Source organism: Ambystoma mexicanum, chromosome 9, assembly GCF_040938575.1.
Source record: "Ambystoma mexicanum isolate Mex_15411 chromosome 9, UKY_AmexF1_1, whole genome shotgun sequence".
Lineage (NCBI taxonomy): Eukaryota > Metazoa > Chordata > Amphibia > Caudata > Ambystomatidae > Ambystoma > Ambystoma mexicanum.
The window spans coordinates 890,000,392-890,021,782 of NC_090931.1; the positions used below are offsets into that span (position 1 = coordinate 890,000,392).

General features: G+C 48.1%; 1 protein-coding gene across 4 annotated transcripts in view; it reads left to right on the forward strand.

The window, feature by feature from the left end:
* Positions 1-21,391, forward strand: part of TRAF3IP1 (TRAF3 interacting protein 1) — a 1,297,461-nt gene that overhangs the window by 467,433 nt on the left and 808,637 nt on the right. The gene's annotated exons all lie outside the window — the stretch shown is intronic.

Here is a 21,391-nt window from a genome sequence, read left to right on the forward strand (position 1 = left end):
TCTTTTGTCTTTTTTTTTTTTGTCATGCAGGTACTCGGTCCTCAGGCGTCATGCTCCTCCCCGGCGCATGTCGACTTTCGACTTCTACAGGGTTCTGCAGGTGTCCATCCTGCAACGGGCTCTTCCCAGCTTCAGACCCCGACGCCCTCTGCCTACGTTGCCTTGGCCCAGACCACGGTTGGCAATCATGTTCGGCGTGTGACTCGCTGTTCTCGAAGGCGGTGAAGAACAGTCTAGCCAGGTGGAGGGAGCTCTTCCAGAAGTCGCCTCCAGAGGATCTCAAGAACTTTGTGAAGCATCGAACCAGTCCCAAGGTAGGACGGATATTTTACAGCGCACCCCGCAAGGGAGACTCCTTCCCTGGGAATCTCCCGCGCAGGAGGGACCGGCCAGGTCCTTCTACCGGCATGTGCACTGAGGCTGTTACAGCTACCCCCGTTTGAGGGGCTACACCCAATACCGTCAATACGTCTGAGGGGGCACCTAAATGCAGCTCTACTGACCCCCGGGTCGAGGGTGTCGCACCTACCGGGCCGAAACCCAAGGAGAGGTGTAGGCCTCGTAATCCACAGGAGTCTTGGACGAGGCCGGGTCCAGCGGGCTGAGCACCACGTCGCAGGCACATGGCAAGCAGCTCGACAAAATGGCCACCGTGCCAGAAAGAGGCACCCGTCCGACGCCATTCCAGGAATTCAGCGAAGAACGAGTGTCAAGGTGAGACTGGCCTCAACCAGGTACGTGGCCTACAGTCTACCCCTCATTTGCGCAGGGCACCTTTCCTTTGCATCCATTTGGACAGGGTATGCAGCGGCTCCAGCACCCCCCCGCTACCCTGTCGGCACCCCTGCCACCTCTTTGGCCAGTGAGGAGGTGCTCTTCGAGAAGTTCCTCGGCCTCATGAGGTCTCCTCAGATGGGGGTTATCATCAAAGAAGCCATCGGAGAAGTCATCCCTGTCATGCTAGCGGCACCACAGGCGCCTCCATCGCGCCCCCTAGCCCCGGTGCAGCCACCTCCTCAGCCTACGGCGGCGGTCCCTGTACCCCAGCCTCCGGTGCCATCTACTCCTCCTCCACAGGATCCTCCAGATCCGCAGGATACGGACGAGGAGGGGGATCTGGAGACGCCATCCTCGGACGGGGCCTTCCACGAACGTCTTGCTGGCCTGGCGGAGTACCTGGGCCTCCGCCAACCCCCGAGGTCGAGCAGCCAGCAGAGTGGATTCTGGCTGAAGTCCTCACGCGACGCCCCTCTGCCAACACAAGGATTCCACTGCAAACCGATTTAGTCTCCCTGGCCAAGAAGGGTTGGCTCAAGCCCCACTCAGCCCAGCCGGTCAATCGATACCTGGACGCCAAGTACAGGCAGATTTAGGGGGATACACTCTTGCTCTTGACCCATCCTCAGCCACAGTCCTCAGTGATCGCTGCAGCATCACTATACTCCAAGCCTCAATCATCCTCAGCTTCTTCCTCTGCTGTGCTGCTAGGCAGAGAGGAGATGATCTTGGAGGCATATGGCAAGAAAATCTACTCCAACGTATCCTTGCACCTTCGTCAGGCCAACACAGATGCCATGCTGGCTGCGGCAAACCAAAGATTATGGTGGGAAATTGCAGACTTCCTCCTGGAACTCCCCACCCAGTGCCAATCACGCTTTAGGGCGGGGCTAGCTGAAGCCAAGGTGGTGGCGCATGACCTCAAGGAATCCACAGTGGCTCATATCGATACCTCAGGCTGTGCCATTTGCATTGTCACAGACCATGAGAAGAACAGCCTGGCTCCGGGCAACGAAATTCAACCCGGATGTCCAGGAGCGCATTCTAGATCTACCGTTCGAGGGGGGACCTCTTCCACTCCTCTACGGACGAGGAGCTGGACAAAAAGAAAAACCGCTCACAAACGGCAGTCTTTATCCATTCTTACAAAGACCACGCCCAAATCGCACATCTAATCTCAGCAGCGCTCGGAAAAGGGTTGTATACATGGAGGATTCTGCGCCTTCCAGAAACGCAGATCCAGGCAGCTGGAGCGCTCTCCGTCTCAGAACCAGTGCAAACAACAAAAATGCGGGTGGAAGAGGGGAGTAAGGGCTTTTTCCAGTCCCCCCCCTCCTCAGCATCAGCCTCTGAGGGAAAGAAGGCATGACATGCCCCTTCGGGTCCACGTGTCTCCGGTGGGGGGCAGGCTTGCTCTCCATGCACATTTCTGGCACCAGAAGAAGAACCAGGCAGACCTGAGAGTTGTGCTGGACCTTTCCACCCTCAACCTCTCCCTACCAAAATTCAAGATGGTTACGCCAGCTTTTATTGTGGAGACATTGGACAAGGGAGACTGGATGTGCTCCCTGGACCTGAAGGACGCATACCTACATGTCCCGATTTGGCAGCCCCATCGTTCTTTCCTACGGTTCAGGATCATGGGCTACCATTTAATACAAAGTCCTTCCATTTGGCCTCATCTCGGCCCCCAGGGTCTTTACCAGACTCCTGAATGCTGTGGCAGCCCTCCTCGGAGCACAGGGCCTCCACATCTACCCATACCTTGATGACTGGCTCGTCAGGGCTACATCTCCGGAAGCAATTTGCCACTCTTCCCATGCCCTTATGAACACACTACACAATCTGGGCTTATTGCTCAACCTCAAGAAGTTACAGCTGCAGCCTACGCAGACTCTGACATTCCTAGGACTCATTTGGGACACATGCTCTGAGAGGTCTTCCCGTCGGATGACAAAATCTCAGCCATCAACAGGGCCTCCGCCCACTTCCTCAGCAGAGAGGTGACCCTGGCATGGTGGTACCAACATCTCCTGGTTCTACTTGCAGCAGTCCTATTAGCCGTGCAGCACACGAGACTAAGAATGAGAAGGATTCAGCTGCACTTCGTGACCTCATGGAATCGGGAGCGGGGCTCGTAATCCAAGATCATCAACGTTCCCCCATCTCTCCACCCGGACCCAACATGTGGTGGTCCATGAACTGCAACCTACGGACGGGCAAGCCCTTTCGGCCGCCCACTCCGCAGGCTTCCATCACCATAGACTCTTCACTCGAGGGCTTGTGAGCCACCCTGGACGATCTCTCGGTCAACGGCACCTGGACTCGAGAGGAGCAGGAATACCACATCAATTGGCTGGAGCTGAACATCATCTGGCTAGCGCTCAGACCATTCCTACCACTTCTCAAGGGCAAGGTTGTCCTCATCCAGACAGACAACTCGACCAGCATGTACTATGTCAACAAGCAGGGAGGCACCATATCCCCCCCCTCTCCTCTGTGCAGACTGGCGATCAGCATGTGGCAATGTGCCCTGGAAAATGGCATTCACCTCTCGGCAGTCCACCTCCCGGGGGAATCCAACCTGGAAGCAGACAGGCTCAGCAGGCTGGGAGTGTACAATTACGAGTGGCAGCTAAATAACCTCTTAAGTCGGGAGATCTTCAACAGGTGGGGTCACCCCCACGTGGATCTCTTTGCCACCTGGCACAACAAGAAGTGTCCCCAGTTCGCATCCTGGCAAGGTCAGGGCCCCGGCTCTCTGGGCGACGTGTTTCACCTCCAGTGGACCGGCATGAAAGCCTATGCCTTTCCGCCCACTCCTCTGATCCACACTGTTATTTGCAAGATCAAGGAGTCTCGCCGACTCCTCATCATTCTGATAGCTCCGTGGTGGCCGGCCAGGCCATGGTTTTCAGAGCTACTCAGCCTCCCGAAGGTGCCCAGCACATCTTCTGGCGCAACAGGGGCGCAGAGTCATCCACCTTGCGCTAGGGAAACTAGCCCTCACAGCGTGGTACCTGATCAGGTAACGCTTCGGCACCTTAGCCTCTCACAGGCCAATCTGGAGATAATACAGGGTGCCAGGAGCAAAGCCACCAGGGCCCAGTAAAAACGCAAATGGACCAGATTCTGCCACTGGGCAGACTCCAAGGGAATTGACCCCTTGTCTTGCACTTTGGACGACGTGCTCTCCTTTTCAGCGCACCTCGCTCATTCAGGCGTACAGGTGGACACATGCCGCACATACCTTGCAGCCATTGGGGCTTACAGAAACTTGGAGGAAGGCATTTTTTCCTCCTCCAACCCCATCATCAAGAAACATCTGATGGGTCTCGCTAGGCTCTACCCGCCCGTCAAGAGACCGCACCCGGTGTGGGACCTTAACCTAGTCTTGGGCGCACTGGCACACAGACCATTCGAGCCAATGGCATCTGTGGACATCAGGTTAGTCACCATCAAGACGGCCTTAATAGTCGGCCTTACCTTGGCTCGTAGAGTCACTGAGATCCAGACGCTGGTCGCCTCTGAGCCATATACCACCTTTCACAAGGACAAGGTAGTCATGCGGACGCACCCGGCATTTCTGCCCAATGTTCCGTCTGCTTTCCACCTGAACGAGGAGATGGTCCTTCCAACGTTTTCCCAATCCTAAGGACGAAGCACAAAGTGTGCTGCACTGCCTGGATGTCAGGCATGCTCTGAAATTCTACTTGGACAGGACCAAGGGCTTCCGCAAATCGGACGCCCTGTTTGTCACTTTTGGAGGCACAAGACCAGGCTATCAGGCCTCAAAGGCTTCCATATCCCGCTAGATGGTCTCTGCCATCAACGAAGAGTATTGGGGCCAGCACAAGCCGCTTCCGTCCAACATACATGCCCACGCGGTAAGGGCCCTGGCAACGGCCATCGCATTCCAGCACCATGTCCCTTGGCAAGTCATAAGCAGGGCGGCCACTTGGGCCTCTCCCTCTGCTTTCTGCAAAGCATTACTGTTTGGATGCCGGCTCTAGATCTGATGCAGCTTTCGGACAGGCGGTTCTCAGAAACCTATTTGCTTAAGGAGGGTCTCCTCTCCACCCTGGGGCTACAATCATATGTAATCGCCCATACATTATGGAGGAAAGGGGGCGGGACATAAGAGTAATTATAAGTTACTCACCATAGTGACTAACATACTCTTAGTCCATAACCCCTTTCCTCCATACGTCCCACCAACCTCCCCCCAATACTGGTGTCATTAGTCAATGTTAAATCTATTGTCGACGCGTCAATGGGTACTGAGGTGTGGCGCCGGAGGGCGGAGTCAGGGCAGCGCATGCTCCCTGGGTGGTGCCCCCACGCGCCTCTAAATTTAAAGAGGAAGGTTTTTTCTGGTGAAAAAGGTTCTGTCTTCCGTCCCTTAGAAGGGACGCCCATACACTATGGAGGAAAGGAGACCATGGACTAAGAGTAAGTTAGTCACTACGGTGGGTAACTTATAATCAATTCCACTAGATAAAGCAAAGTATCTGTGAAATATTTTGGAATTGGGTAAACCTCATTTCTGCCGTCGCACCCATGTTGGCAAACTATTATGTTTGCAATGGTGTCGTGTTTGATATTGCCCGGCTGTTAACTACAATGAGAGCTGCCCTAAACACCTGCACCTAGGTAGATGCGCCTCATTCTGATCCATGTCCCGAAATTCCCCAGTATGGTGCATACGCACTCATATCACCTGTCAAATATGAGCAGAGTGGGCTCGCTGTAGAGGAACTGGCCCGCCCTGAGCTAGTGGATCCAGGCCTCAGGCAAGTTATATGGGGAATCTCCAGACTACCTCCACTAGATCTTGTACGAAGGTAGGAGCACTACCCCACCTACAATTACTAATAACAATCAGGATAAGGGAGTTGGATACAAACGCCTTGAGGAAACCTCTAATCATAAAACTGGTATTCTTAGAGCGCTTTTGGTCCTCGTGCATGACCCAAACACCAAGTGTAGGAATTGGTACCCGTTCCCATTAAGGAAACAGGGTTGCAGCTTTTTGAATTCACCGTTGAGTGTGGAAATACATAGCTGTCAAAGGAAGCATTCATGAAAATGAGTCTCTTGCTCAGTCTATTGGAATCCCACGGTAACGCAGTTGCGCTGCACAAATTAAAATATTGGAAGCAGGAGAGCGGAAAACAGCCACCCCTACTAGCTGGAGAAAGCAGGGAGGTGTTGGTTGACCAGGTCGGTCTAGAGCAGGCTTGAGAGGTTGGAGGAGGTAAAAGATGGTGCAACCTCTCTGAGAGCCAGGGAGGTTACATCGGGGGTAGCAAGGAGAGGACTGACCCAGGAACCCGGACCCTAGAATGGGGAGGTGGTCAAGTGAGAGCCCCGGCCCCTGCCCGCAAGCCCTCCCCAGAAGTCCATAACACCCTGGGAGCGTAGACTGCACTTGGAACAGATTCTTCTGTCTGTTGAACAAGAGCCAAAGACTGCCGATTTCTGACGTCTTGGCCTCGGAATGCCCTCATTATTGCTTTGGTGGAAGTGGGTTTGGAACCTCAAAACTCCTCAAACTGAAGACAGACTATGGTCCAGTACGAGACATTGGTTTGAGGCTAGGACAAGCCTAGGCAAAGAACCTGCCAAGGGATGTCTGTCCCTCTGCTTATGATTCTCCATTTGTAAGTTTGCCTTCTATTTTTGGTATGTTTGGTTCTATCTTCAGCCTTTTCTGTTAACCTTCACTACTCCACAATTGGATTATCTTCCCTGTTCAGGTATGAACTGGACAACTTCAGAGATAAGAGCTCCACTGTAGTTGCGCCATTTGTTTTATTATCTATTTCCACCCATTTCTGTTGTGGTTATTTACTCCATCCTCCTGCCTATGGACCACATTATGTTTATATTCCGTAATATAACACTTGGGTTATTCCAGTCAAACTTATTTTGTTAGTGTGTATTAAGACACCCTTTACATCAATACTCCACATATTTCCATCAGGTACCCACATACCCCTCCCTGATCAGTTCCACCTTCCTGGCAGCAAACAGTCATTCACAGTCTGTGGGGTTTATAGAGTTTATAGAGTCCTGCACTTATTTTCTCTTGCTTTTGTCTTTCTTGCCTGTGGCCAAAGTCTCAGTCTTACATTGCTCCTCCAACACTCACTGGCTAGGTAAACCTACCTGGCACTTGGGTGAAAAAGAGTACCCTTTTCTGGTGGGGCACTTGAAATCTGTGGTTATAACCTCAGGCCTCTCCACCACTGTATGATCTTTCATAATATGTACTCCAACGTCCTGCTCGTTCTCCTGCCCAACTGGTTGGAATTGAATGCACCACAGGCTGAATGTGAAAAAGCTTCTCCAAAATAGGATGCTGTTACTTTAAGACGTTTAGAATGTGGTTCGGTATGCGTGACAATCTTTGCTCGTCCGGCCTCACCCCCACCTGTGAGTCATCAACCAACACCTCCTAGTTACTGTTATTCAGCCTGTGTTTGGACGTGGGAAGAGCTCCTCCATACACCTCCCTTTTTGTGCATTGGGTTTCACTTTTTTGCTGTCTCTCCTCCATAAGGGGCGTATTCTTGGATTTGATTAGAAACATGCCTCCTGCTCTACACGTGCCTTTAGCGACAAACAGAGTTCATAATATTTGTGCTTCTCATGGCTGTCCCTCGCAGAGCCTGTGTGGAAAGTGTCTCGGGAAATTCCATCCAGTGATTTGTCAGTTCTGTGTCGGTATCAAACCCAGGTTGCTGATAACTCGTTTGGTCTTCATGCTCAAGAAGGGTCCGGTACCCGAGGCCACTGTGGACTCCATGGAGCGAGAGAAAACATTGCACCCTAGTGGTAAAAGGGAGTCTGAGTCGGTGCAGTCGCCAATTCTGTATTGCCTTTTGCTACCGGTGTTCAAGTCTCCACCTCAGACCAAGTAAAGGACCTCACAAAGCCTGTTCAGGAGTTCATACGTATCTAAATCAGCCTCCGCATCAGACACTTAAATGAGCTCTGAAGGCAAACTGTGATTCTTAATCACTTTTAGGGAGCATCAGTGCCTACGATCTTTAAGTTTAGCAGCAGAGTTCATAAACAAAGATGCTGTTGTCAGATGAGGCCTATGATCATGCCTCTTGAGGTAGTCTGACGAGGAACTGCTTGTGGTTTGCCGGTATTGAAGAAGCGAATGTAGGTACCACAGATGTCAACTTGGTGGGACCGGACCCTGGTGGGAGCTAGACTCCCCCTCCAGAAAAGGGAGTTTGACTCAACCAACTGTGAGATCGTATTGTCCTTAGAGTGACTTTTGCCTGTTCCAAATTAAGTCAGGGTAGGAACACTCCTTTTCGGTATCTTCTGAGCTTTATCTGGAGTTAAACCATCATCTGGTATCATAAGCCAAGCCTTGTGACTTGGTGCTTTCACACTGAGAGGTACTCGCAAGTGCACGTGCCCAGAATGAACTGTTATTAGTTCATGCATATCATTTGGAACTGAACACAATATGTGTATTGACTATGAAATTGTTACATGTGGTGCAATTAATAATTCAAATTGAAATACCCAAATAAGAAGGTTTACCATATAAATCTTGCACATCACAAGTCTAGTATTTGTTATATTGGTCATTCACATAGGTTAGTTTATGGTGTTACAGCTTCCAGACAATTGATGCTTAAGTGCGAATCAGTACGTGTACTCAAACATTGAATTGAAAGAGGTCAAATTAACATTGTGTTTAGGAGAGCGCAGTGTCCCATTGCTAAACACTGTTTCTCATTATTCTGACTGAATGTGTGACTGCTAAAGTAAATTTGGCTTGCGTGCCCTGATTGGATGCCACCAAAACATGAAATGGTGCACAGATGTGATGGTTTGTGCCACTAAACATAACCTACCTGAAAGTACATCCTGTGTAGCTGAAGGAATTAAGTCATCCCTGGAGACTCCTTGCTGAAGTTGTGCTGCCCAGCTTTCTAGGCGAAGCTCATCATCCTTCTTCCAGAGAACCTTGTTTTAGGCCCTTCCTCCTCCTGATCTGACGGGGAGAGTGAAATTCACCACCCTACAGCCTTTGTACTACCGAAGACGCCTCTGCACAGGGTAGTTCACTGGGGCAGAAGTGGGAACCATTGGTTCTTGCAGAAAAACAAATGGTTTGCTGTTGTCCTCAAGTGCCTGCATCATCATAGAATATCTTGACATGACCCACTGCGGCTCTCCTTCCTTGGAGGGCTGGGGGTGGGGGGAGTCAGAGAGTCTCCTGCATCCTGTCCTGCAGCCCTCAGTTCTGACTGATGCATCCTGTCACTTGTTTTAATGGGTCACTATTGTGCTTCCTCACTGCTGCTTCTGTCGAGTCCACCTCTTTGTTGGTTGCTTTGAAGGGTCTACCAATGTTGGCAACAGATTTTACACCTCCATTTTCAGGCCCTTCTCTATGAACCCGGCACTGCAAACAAAACTAAAGCGTGACCAAAAACAAACGCTATATGTATATATTTGCCACACTTCTGGGTTACCCCAGATTTTGTCACACCGCACTTCTTACAGTCTCAATTACCTTTTAACACTTCACCGGACACCAATTCTTTAGTACACTTTATTTTGCTTTATTCCATCATAAAGTATTGATTCTTGCACAGTAAAACGTACGCGTTTCACCCTATTCTCAGGGTTCTTCTGAGTCAATATATATATAACTCCTGGGCTTCACTATTTGTTTATTTTGTTTCTGCCAAGACACTTTACAATGATTAATGTAATGGTGCAATAACACAATTGACGACAATATTTAACGGAATACAACAGAAAGAAACAAGGGCACAAGAAATGTTAATGAGAGAAATTGAAATGATGAACCAGTAAACTGCAAGGATGGTATGGTATTGTTTATTTATATGGCGCCTATTAGCAAGTGTTTCAAAGCACTCAAGGAGGGTGGGAAACATGGGGTAAAACAGGCGATCAGAGCCCTTGAAATTCTGAGACGAGAATACTCTGCACAGGCAGAGTAATTGCGTATAATGTATTTAACAGTTGAGACACAGCAAATGGGCCTAACAGTGATTCTGCAGTTTTACAAGTGCAATTAAGGGGCGGAGACAGGGGAAAAACACAGACAATCTTTAGGCAGGTGCATTCGGATCATGCAAGTGCACAGACGGTCACAAGAAGGTGGGGGGTCCAAGTGCACCCCGTCGGTGGAGACTGGGGAGTCCAAGTGCACCCCGTCGGTGGAGACTGGGGAAAGTGCAGAGCGAGCCACTCTCATGAGTAGATTCTCAAGTGCACTGAGGGTGGGGTGCACGGCCCTGAGGCAAGTGCAAGAGAGGACTGGCAGGGGTGCCTGGGACCTGTGAGCCTCTGAGGTACAACAGGCGGCCAGTCAGCAAGCTGTAAGGAAGAGGAGGGAGAGCAGAGAGCTAGGTTAACAAGGTAGAGGGAGAGAGAAGAGGAGAAGAGGTAGGTCTTGAGGATGATGTCCAGCAATAGAAAATGAACAGTTGCAAAAACAAAACCGGACACTAACGGACCAGATAACAGTATTAGCAGAAAGGCAATCAAAACAATTCAAAAATACAAAATCCAGAAAACAGTCACAATCGCTAACCCAGGAACATGTTCGAGTGGCTCATATGAAATAATGAGCAAAGAAACAGAGGAGACCTACATGTTCAAAAAAAGCTCAACCTGAGCACACACAAATGTCCCGAGCATGAAGAATGTACCCAGAACAAAAGGTCCGCCAGACAAATCAACAAAATGAGTCGCCTGCAAGCAATATGGGTTGTCTGACATTCCTGTCGACCAGACCCATGACTCCACCAGCTTAACCCAAAAAGCCAGGAAAAGCAGTCCAGAGCTGCAGAGGCCAATGGAGGGTGCCCACACCTCACGCAGAAGCCGCTGTCTCCACAGGCTCCGCAGGAGTGGCCAGGGACACCTGAGCCGCCGCGCTGCAAATGGGAGCATGGAGTGAAGGTCATAACGGGATTCTCGGTACGTCCTCTACAGGCCATGCCATCCCAAGCAGGGGCCCCCACACTCCCCACATGGCAGCTACCAGACCATCCTGGTCGGTCCAGACTCACATACGCAGTCAGACACTGGCACCTCTGCTACCACGAAGACCAAGGCGGCTGCTAGGAATCTGTAATACTGACCTCTTCAAGCAGCCATGTACACATTATAGGGTTCTTCCAACTTAACATTGCAGTACTGCTTCTGTGTTCCTGGGTCTTCGCTTTTAGTGCTTTTCTAAAGGCTTTCTTATCCCGGCTTCCCTGAAATAGGGCTTGCAGCATCTCGGCTATCCTTCTTATCAAACCTGTGTTTGGATCTCCTCTGCTAAGGTCTTTCATCATTGCCTTCCTGAGGTTTGCCGTTTCTGCAGCTTCCATCTGACTCTGATTATACGTGTATTTTCACTATAAAAGTGTGCTGTCTACTGACTAGTCTCATTAAGATCTACGGACAAACCTTTGTACATTTCTAAATGAACTACAAAACTAGAATATTTTGCCTGCTTCTACAATTGTGCTGAAAACCAGTTTCGATTGTAGTTCACATTACCATTTTTTAATATGCTTTCTTACTATTTCTAGAGAACTTGCCCCTATTGTAGTGATTTTCTGATGAACAACTTCTACAAAAGGGTATATTTTCAATAGTATACTGCGTGGACCTTCCCTTTTGTGTGCTTATAGTGTAGGCTTTTCTTTAGTACCCCCGCCTCCCTTTAAGAGTGCAGTCAGACTGCACAGTCACTCTACCATTTTGAGCCAGGATTATTTCGAGTGAAAAGAACAACCAAATTTGTATGTGCTCAGTTTCCATCCTTTGCCGGAGGACTTTTGGCAAGGATGTAGATTATGCCTTACAGAGAATGGTATTGGTTGCTGATACGGCTGAATAGATGGGTGTAATTTCACAATGGTGTCCATATTCTTTTGCATCATCTAGAGGGTGTTGTTGCACAAGTAACTACTCCACAGCACCAAATATGTAACATTCTTATCAATCTCAACAGCATCAGTACCACATCAGCTCTTCCAACGAGGTCAACAGAGTTACAGCTCATTAAACAGGCCATGCCAAGGAAATTCCAAGCAGCAGATAATACAGCAGGAGCCGGCCTGAATTATGTGACAAATCTAGGGAGATCGTCACCTTGCCCCAAGGGGGAGCCACCCCCTTTGGGACTATGGAGGTGAGAATGCAACGCTCAACACCCCTTAGGGGACATGGTAAACTGGACTCCTCTAGAGGTGGCTTAGGGGACAGCCCCGAAATGGGTATGAACCACCACCCCCCCGTGATTTACACCTTTTCTTGTAATCTAGGGTGCTAGGATTAACTATAGCCCAATGCATCCTTTTATAATGGCCGAGTTGGCTTCCTTACCTGTGCCCAGTCTTCTATAGAGACTGAGCAGAGACAAGTGAACCAGCCCACTGGAGTAGCATCCTGCAGACAACCGATCGCAGGGGAGACTCAGCAGGTGGAACTTGAGCACGCCACACAGGAAGAGGGGTGGTCGGCCAGCGAGAGCGGATGCACACAGGTGTTGGCATGCCAATGGAGGATGCTCACCAGAATGTAGAGCAGCATAGCGGAAGGACGAACCAAAGCCCAGAGAAGCTGCAAGATCGAGGCAAGCGGTTATCAGAGGACCAACACAGAGCCCAGCTTACTGGTCACGGAAATGGCTCTGCCTGCCCTAGGAGGCTGCTATAAAGAGGCAAGAGAACTTTGGTGGACCGGTGCAAAGCCCAGCTGAAAGGTCACAGATGAGGAGTGCGAGCCTCAACCGACCAAAAGGGAGCCCAGCAGAGAAGATGCATAAGAGAATTTGCAACCACTGGACAAGCAGTCTGACTCGACGTCCTCCCGTAGAGCACTGCACAAGGCAAACCCGTACGTGGTGGTCCCAGTGGATAGGGAGGTAGGCAACAGAGTGGAGAGAAAGAACCCCAGAGTGGGGAGTTGCGAAAGCGATGAACCCAAGAGTGGGAAGAGAGCTAATAACCCAGAGTGTGGAGTACCAACGAGATGAACCCAAGAGTGTGGAGTGTGAGCATGAAAAACCCCAGAGTGGGGAGTGCGGGAACTAGGAACCCCAGAGTGGGGAGAGATGGCGAACACCCCGATGTGGAGGAGTAGGATAGAGGGGGAGAGAGACTAAGAGTCCTAGAAGGGTGGACGGAAGAACAAACCACATGGCGGGGACAAGACAGTGACACCAGATCTAGAACACCTGTGGAGTGTCCCAGCAGCCCAGGAAATGTCTTCCATGAACCGGGACTATTGGTGAAAGCCTTTTCTGATGGGGAAACGGTTGGGGGTCAGAGGCCTGCAGGCATCCTCTTTTTGACTTGACAGTTCCACAAGGGCTTTCTACTGTTCTTTTCTTTGTTTGTTTTTCTTTTGGGAAATATTTGTTTTTTTATTTAAAGGGTTTATTGGTTCGGGAGTCAGACAAACAAAATATATTGTAAGTAAAAACACAAAAAAAACCTTTAACATCACAACATGAACATTCCTTCCATAGTCATTCTTTATCTATCATAGGAACACATCATTAAAACTGGCTTCGTTTTCTCCTATCTAGACACTGCTGTAATGAAAATGTTGGAATTCGTGCTACGACCAATTACCAATCTTGTCTGATCCTCTACTAACACCCATCCCCACCATTCAGATGGATTGAGGGTTTCTTTCTAAATCTACCTGCCTCTACTCTCTGCCATCTGCAACTTATCCAGAAGAGGACTACGAGACTTGTCCTTGACCTCAAGCCCTGGGATCGTATTTCTCCAGCCCTGAAATCTCTCCATTGGCTCCCAGTGGATGCAAGGATTAAATTCAAAACCCTCTGCATTGTCCACAAGGCTTTCTGGGGCCTGGGTCCAAAATACATTCAGCTATCCCTCCGCAAATACCTCCCCTCTCGAGCTCTTCGTTCCTCTACCTCCAACTCCCTCCGGGTCAATCGTTTTTCAAAGAAAGGAGCTGGGGGTAGATCTCTATCTTCGGCTGGGGCCTCCCTTCGGAACAGCCTCCCTGCAAATCTAAAACTTGAGGAAAACCATCTCCGGTTCCGGAAGAACCTCAAGACCTTCCTCTTTGCTTCTGCCTTTGCTCCCCCTATCCCCTGCTGATCTGCTCTCTCTTGGAACAGTGCACCTGGCCACCCTCTGTCCCCTGGGCCCAGGTACCTGCTCACCCTGCCACACTCATGCACTGCCTCCTGGCTGCTCCTTGCACTGGAGACTGTATCTGTACCCTTACAGCCCCCCCCATTTTTCTTCTTTTTCTGCACTTATCAGACTTACCCAGTCTGCTGCCTTAAACACAGCACTTGCCACTTGCTGGCTGCACTACCACTGTTTATTGCCCCCATTTTCTATTTTTTATTTATTATTTATCTGCTCCGCACTTTCCACTCTCCCCCTTCATGCACTTTTTCCCTTTTCCCATTCCCATGCACTTGCGCGTTCTCAATGTCACTGGGCCTAGTAAGATCGTTGTTGTGGTGGTGTGTTCTCCTCTGTTCCCCTCCCTTGCCTAGTCGCTCTCTAAAACACTTGCGTACGAGCGCGATACAAATAAAATATCATATCATACCCATCAATTCAAAACCCTCCAAGAAAGCACTTCTAATTTGCTTTAATGGTTCACAGTTGGTTATCAGATGCATGGGTGTTTCAACAGTATCACTATCCTTACAATATCGACACTGATGGTTTTCCACTCCTAGGGTTTTCCTTAGCCATTGCACCTCCTTTGTATCCAAGATGTTTAAACGGCATCTAAGCAATATGTCTCTGTACCTTAAAGATGGAAATTGTTGAAGGTATTTGGGTAGGACAATAAGTTTGTTCCTCTCTGCGGTTTGCAGTCTTTTTTGTTTAAGGCTTTCACATTGGTCTTGAGTAAGAATCCATTCCCCTGCCATAAGTTTCCTCTTTGCCTTTTTTGGATTTTGCATCAACAGTTCCATCTCTATGTTCTTTATCTTTAAGATGTTTTCCACTTTCAATCTCCAAAGCTCAAAATGCTTATTCTTGGACCCTTTACCTAGATCCAGGATTGCAAAGGGCAGAGTCGTAGAATCTGCGGCACACTTCCTATATAATGACATGGTCTTCCACAGTGTGATAGATTCTAACGACTGCAATCTGAGCTCCTGCCTGATCACACAAAATGGTAAACTATTTGGGAGCCTCCACGCCCTTCTCCAGTACTGGCCCTCCAATTTCTCCCACGCCAAGCAAGATAGAGGGAGAGTGGCTTCTGCACTGTATGTTAAAATGTGTGCCACCTTTTGCTTGTAAAACAATATTAGAGGGAGCAATGTAAATTTTCCATATTTACGATGGAAGGCCCGTCCCTGGTTAGTTAGCCTTGTCAATCTTAGTTGCAGATATTGATAGTGATCCGTTTCGTTCCTACTTCTATTTTTCGTCACTCCCAAATACACCATAGTTTCGACAATTTTCAGGGCGATTCCCTCCACCCTCCATTCATATTTTTCCTTCTTTTTTTTACCCACCCACTTCATGATCAACACTTTTGATTTGGGAATGTTGATCTTCATACCATTTTCTTTTAGATGGAGCTCAAAAGCCCCAACCTCCTTTGTAGCCCTATCGGGATCTGGTCTAAAAAGACCAGATCATCTGCAAAGAGTATCCACGGGGTCCTCTTTGTTTATTTTTGGGGGAAAAGCTCTCACCTCTTTTTGCGAGTCCGCCAGATCTGCATATAGAGACAAAACAGGGGCACCAGAGCACAGCCCTGCTTTAGTCCTCTAAAGTATAGATCTTTTGGGTGAGCAACCCTTTTGATGACAGCGGGATTCTTACCGAGGTGTCTCTATATAAGGCTTCAATGGCCTCGACCAGGTCCCATGGGTATCCCCAAGCTCGCAATTTGCCACATAATTTCTTTCTTATGACGCCATCAAAGGCCTGTTTAAGGTCCATGATGCCCAGAAATAAAGATTTACCTTCCTCAAATGCCCTTTCCTTCAATAAGTTTATGATAAAAAAAGGTTCTGGACTTTGCCCACCCACTTACGAAACCTGTCTGTCGAGGCTCCCAGCCCCACTTTCCTCAGCACAGTTCCTTGGGTCTCTCAGGAGGACAGTGGCAAACAATTTTCCAATGGAATCAAGAAGTGCAATAGGGCGTTCATTTTTAGGCTCAGCCCTATCGCCATTCTTATATATGGGGACTATATTCGCTTCCCTCCAAGACGATGGAATCTCTTTATTTATCATTATTTGTGAGAACATAGTTACCAGCAGTTCCCCCACTGTTCTTTATTTTTCTTTAGCTCTTGGTTTGAGAGACCGCCATGCCCCGCCTCTCAAGAGGCACTCAGATTACCAATTCGCATAATGGCGTCCTGTTCATTGAAGGCAACTTTCCAAGGAAGCCGAGATGACTCCACCTCCACACCCGCTAGCAAATAGAGTAGTGTAGTGCTGAATCCAGTCGCTCTCCGAGACCATAGTCAGTGTACATGCTTGTCGAAAAACACCTCCATTATTAAGCTCCCAGACATTTTTAGCATTTTTTGCACAAACTGCCTTGAGAATCGACTCTGCGTCATTCTGTGCATGTAAAATCCTGGAGCTCGTGCACCAGTTTCCGTAAGACTGTCTAACTTTCCTAAATTCTTTCTGATTTTCCCTCTGGCTCATCTTTCCTTATCTTTTTTTTATATCTTTTCTCATCTGACATCATCTTCTCACTAGCGCAGGATCATAAACAGTTTCCGAACCCAGTTTCTTTTTCTCCCCTGAATCCCTTTTCCGGCGGAACACATTTAGGAGCCCTCTGTAGTTCATATCTAAGGGATCCTCATGCAGCTGGAATGGGTAACACCCACTCTCTTTCACAACCTCTTGTGGTTTCAATCTTAATCAATTTCAATCCCAACCCAATTCCACCTCCTTCATCCCTTTCCTACTTTCACCCTCCTTGCACCCGGAGATGTATATAGCCAGCAAGTCATGATCGCTATGTCTCTGTGGCATAATTACAAATCTTTCGATTTTCTCCCTGAGATTCTCCGAGGAAATACAATAGTCTATGCACGACTCCCCCTTTCCATGTTGGACGATCCGGGATATCGCCCTCCGTTTGAGCATTTAGCATATACATTTCTCTTGCCCCCGTACTTTGCATCCCTTCCCTCTCTCTATCTTTCCATTTTCTCTCGTTTAAAACCTGACCCATCTTATCCAACAGCTTCATATTTAAATCTCCACAAATCAGACTTCACCTCCTCCCATTCAACCATTGCATTATCTGTACAATTATTTTATCGAGTCCATGAATTTCCATTCCTTCCCCATGTTTATTCGCCAATAGATGTTCATTAAAATCAATGCCGGACATAGTGCATCAATCCTTTTCTTTAGAACGAGAATCTGTACATATGGATTAGGACACTTCACCTCAGATACCGACCATCCTGATGCCATCATAATTAATGTTAACAGACCTGCATAAGGACGGCCCATTATACCCTTTGGAGCTGGATTCAATAGGGCTTAAATATCCATCACATAGTGGTACTTCCCTTAACCAGGTCTCTTCAAAGTCCAAGATGTCAAATAGGTCATGGTCCGGAACTCTTTCAGCGAATAAACAGCGAAATCCTCTTGTATTCCAGCAGCCAATCTTTAAGAGGGCTGAATTTGCTTCTTCATAAATCTAGCATGATCTTGGACCATCCAGGGCTTCAGCTAACCATGACCAAGAAACCCCCTCCTTTACACTGTCTGCCTGTTTTTCCTCCTTTCCTTCTTGGGCCTTTTTTTTATTTGAAATAGTAAACCTTATAGATGTTAGTTCCTTCTTCATCCTTGTGGTTTCTTCATTACTTTCCTTTAAGGATATCACTTTTTCTTTTTGGTCTTTACTTTAGATCTTATAGTAAGCACCTCCTTCGCCACTTCCCTGGGTGTTTTTACTTCTCTCCAATTTACTTTTTCTTTTATCTCGTTAGCTTTGGATCTTCTAGGGAGCACGTCCTTCTCCATCTTTCTAGGTGCTGTTACTTCTCTCCAATTAGCTCGAATTTCTGCATGATAATCGCTTACCTCATAGCCCAGCCTCAGGAACTTCTCTTTTACTGTTAGGACTAAGTCTTTCTTAAATTGGGATATTAGGTGGAGTATTACCCAATTAGTCTTTTGCTCCTCAACAAATTCCACAATCTTAATATCCATAGATGCAAACTTATGTGCTAGCAGGATACAATTAATCAATCTCATGACATTCCTTCTATTTAACACTGGCATTTTCGAATCCATTTCAGTTCTTTCTACATACATTTTAGCACTTATTTGATTCCTTGGGTTAGCATTTTCTTTTACTGTCACTCCTTTTATCACCAGTTTTAGCATTAATTTCTCCCTTCAAATCAGAGTTGCTTATACTGCCATACAATCTTTTAGCTCCCATTTTAGTTCTCACATCCTTATCCTCCCATTTATTTTCGTCCTTCATGGGAGTCGGTTGATGTTTTCCTTTTTCTTTTTTCTTCCAATGTCCTGAAATGATCAGCTGGCTTTTTAACTTCTTCACCAGCCGTTTGTCTCAACGATTGGTAGAGATTTTGTTTGAGGTCTATGGGCCATGTCCATCAAGTTTTTTATCGTTTCCCACTTAGAGCAACTCACTTCTTTCCATATATCATCCTCCTCTGCATTCTCAATTTCCTCTAATAAGATACTTAAATCCCCATCATGAGCCCACTCTTGACCAATATCTTTCGTTGGTGCTGAAACCAGTGGTAACTCGGGACTTTTATCCTTCAACAAAGAAAAATCCTTTCTGGCGTTTTTTGAGGCCGGGAGGTTCTCTGTCTGGAGGCGAGCGAATGTGTCTTATTTTTTTTATTTTGTGCCATTTCCTCAGGTTCACTGTTTAGTTCCACCCCCTTCTTAGATTTGAATACTGAAAATATGTTTTTTTCAGATGAATTGGCCCCTAATTTGTCTTCCACTGGGTCCCTCCAATCGGCATCTTACCTTAATTGATCCACCCCTACAGCCTGCAGATCCTCTTCATTATCTACAATTACTAACTGCACAGTTGGAGATTGTAGTGGCCCATCCAATGGTACTCGTGGAGGGCTTTTTGTTTGAGGCACAGATTTGAAATGTGATCTCATCCATTGACAATCTTGAAGACGACCCTCCATCATTAATGACTTATCTATCGTCTCTCTCCTCGCTAGATCGCATAAGCAATTTTGCAAGGTTATCGAGTTTTCCGTCTCTTTGTCCAACCTCCTTTCCACACTTTTTGCTAGATGTTCCAGCACATTCAATTTACTGGTTAAACCAGAAATTAAGGCATATTGATCTTGGAGATTGTTAATAATTCCCTCGTAGAGTTTTGTAAAGGGAGTTGGCGATGTGGACATGGACGCCATCACAAGCTGCTGGAGATGCATCATATCCTCGACTGCCAATAAACCCGCCCTCTTTTCTTTCTGCTCACCGGTCTTCGGGGCTCCGAAGGGGGGTAGCTCAAAGGTTGAAGTTGATTGCGAACAATGTTCCTCCTGTGATTGTTGGATTTTGTCGTCGTCTGACTCCCAGCTCATATATGCCGCCCTTCGATGTAACTCTTCATTGCTTCTCGGGACATCATTACTATACGTAAAGATACTCCCATTTGACATCCTGCTCTTAGGTATCTCGTCGGTTTGCTTCATTTGACTTACATCTGACTTTTCCCCTATAATCAGCTGATTCTCGCTATTTGCGAGCTTATCGTCATCCATCGCTTGTTTCTCCCAAGTCTACATCTGCCTGCGTCAATGAATTGTCTAACATTCTTAGGCAATCTTTTACCCTAGATAAACTTTGTCGTTTTTGTTTGGCAAGCTTCACAGTTAATTTGACCAAATCATTTGGCAGTTGATAAGCTAGGCTTTCATTTGCACTAGCACTTAACCCCTGATTGCTCACAATTGCGACCCTGGATCAATTTGTGAGTTGTCTTCTATTTCAGTGGGAGCCAGTTCTAGATGTCCCCCCTCATTCATGTCCGGGATCACAATAGATCTTCTCTGCTCATGCACAACTTCTTCTACCCGGCTGTCATCCTAGAGTCCCTGGAGAGGCAACATATTTTGAGAAGACTTATTCATCTGTTGTTCACCTGCAGTCTCCAAGGCCTGTTCAGGTGAAGACCTAGCATCAAGTCTGAGTTTTTTAATATTATTCAGATCATTACTTCCTCTTTGCAGGCCACAAGGTTCTTTAGTTGTTTCTTTGTTTGATAAAGTATTTTTGTAGCCTCTGTTCGGCAATCTTTAGCACACCCACAAGACCCTTAGGCCCATCGTGCCACCGCAAGCTGTCTCCAGTATAGTCTCCCACCTCAGCAGCTAGGGGAGGAGGGTTCGCGATAACCCAGTTCTCTAATGAGTATGTCCTTGATTTGCTGCACTGAGTTTCCGGCCCAGGCCCACCCCTCTTTATCTCCAACCTTGTTCATGCACTCAGAGGGCAGGATTCAGCACTCATTTCACTCTCTTAGTTCAATTTGGTTTTGACTGCCAGAGAGACCACTTCTGCCACACTTCCTAAAAGTTCAGACTGGCTCCAGCCAGCTCCTCAAACCACCACCACCACCAACCACCACTTGTTGGATCTTGTGGGCTAGAGTTGCTGAGTCCAGGTAGAAGGGGTTGGGCCTCGAAGGACTTGGAGGGCTCAACAAACTTGCCAGCGCTTTTCAGAACCTTAAGGGGGCTCACTGTGGCAGGCACCCACAGAATCACTCGGTCTGTCGACTCCCCTTGCCTCCACTTTTAATAAGGGTATTGATAAGGGTACTGCCCACACTGCACCGGCACTACACAGCAGGGCTATCCCAATCAATCTCGTTCTCGTAAACCGCTGAGTCTTGGCCCTCGCACCTATTTTAGCTCTGCACGTGGTTCAAAGAGGTACTGCCACAGTCACCACGCATGAGCACAGGCACAAGATGTACCCTTAATTACTCCCAATTACTTGCTCTGGGAATGCAGCTTTGTAACCTACGTTTGCACTACAGCACTGCAGCAACTGGCAGACACCGTCAAACTAGTAGCAGTTCACTCGCGATGGGCCAGGGTTGGGCCAAGGTTCACCCTCCAGACCACCACAGAGATGCAAGGCTATATGCAAAACCATATGGACCATATAGCGCTGTGAAAACTTAACACCCTACAACAGGGCAATTGAACCTGCGATTCAGACAATTCTTGCAGGTCGTTCCCCACCAAGGCGCGCCACTTGCAGCCCCCACAGGGCCTGGGAGGGGAGGTACGTCAGGGCTCAAACTATGCTAAAAAAAGTTCAACAAAGGATCATTGATGACGGTGAGCTGCAAGCCCAGAGGCAGCAATATCCCACCGACTCTCCGGCTCCACCAACTCAACTCTCCACTCTCCACTACTCTACTGCCTGCTGTCTGCGGACCGAATCCTGGATCAGAGGAAAGAACCTCATGCGTGGAAGAGACGTATCCAAAGACGTGTCAGGCTGCACCTGCGCTCACCTCTGCTCACTGCTTGCACTGCTCGCACAATCACGGGAGGCCGATT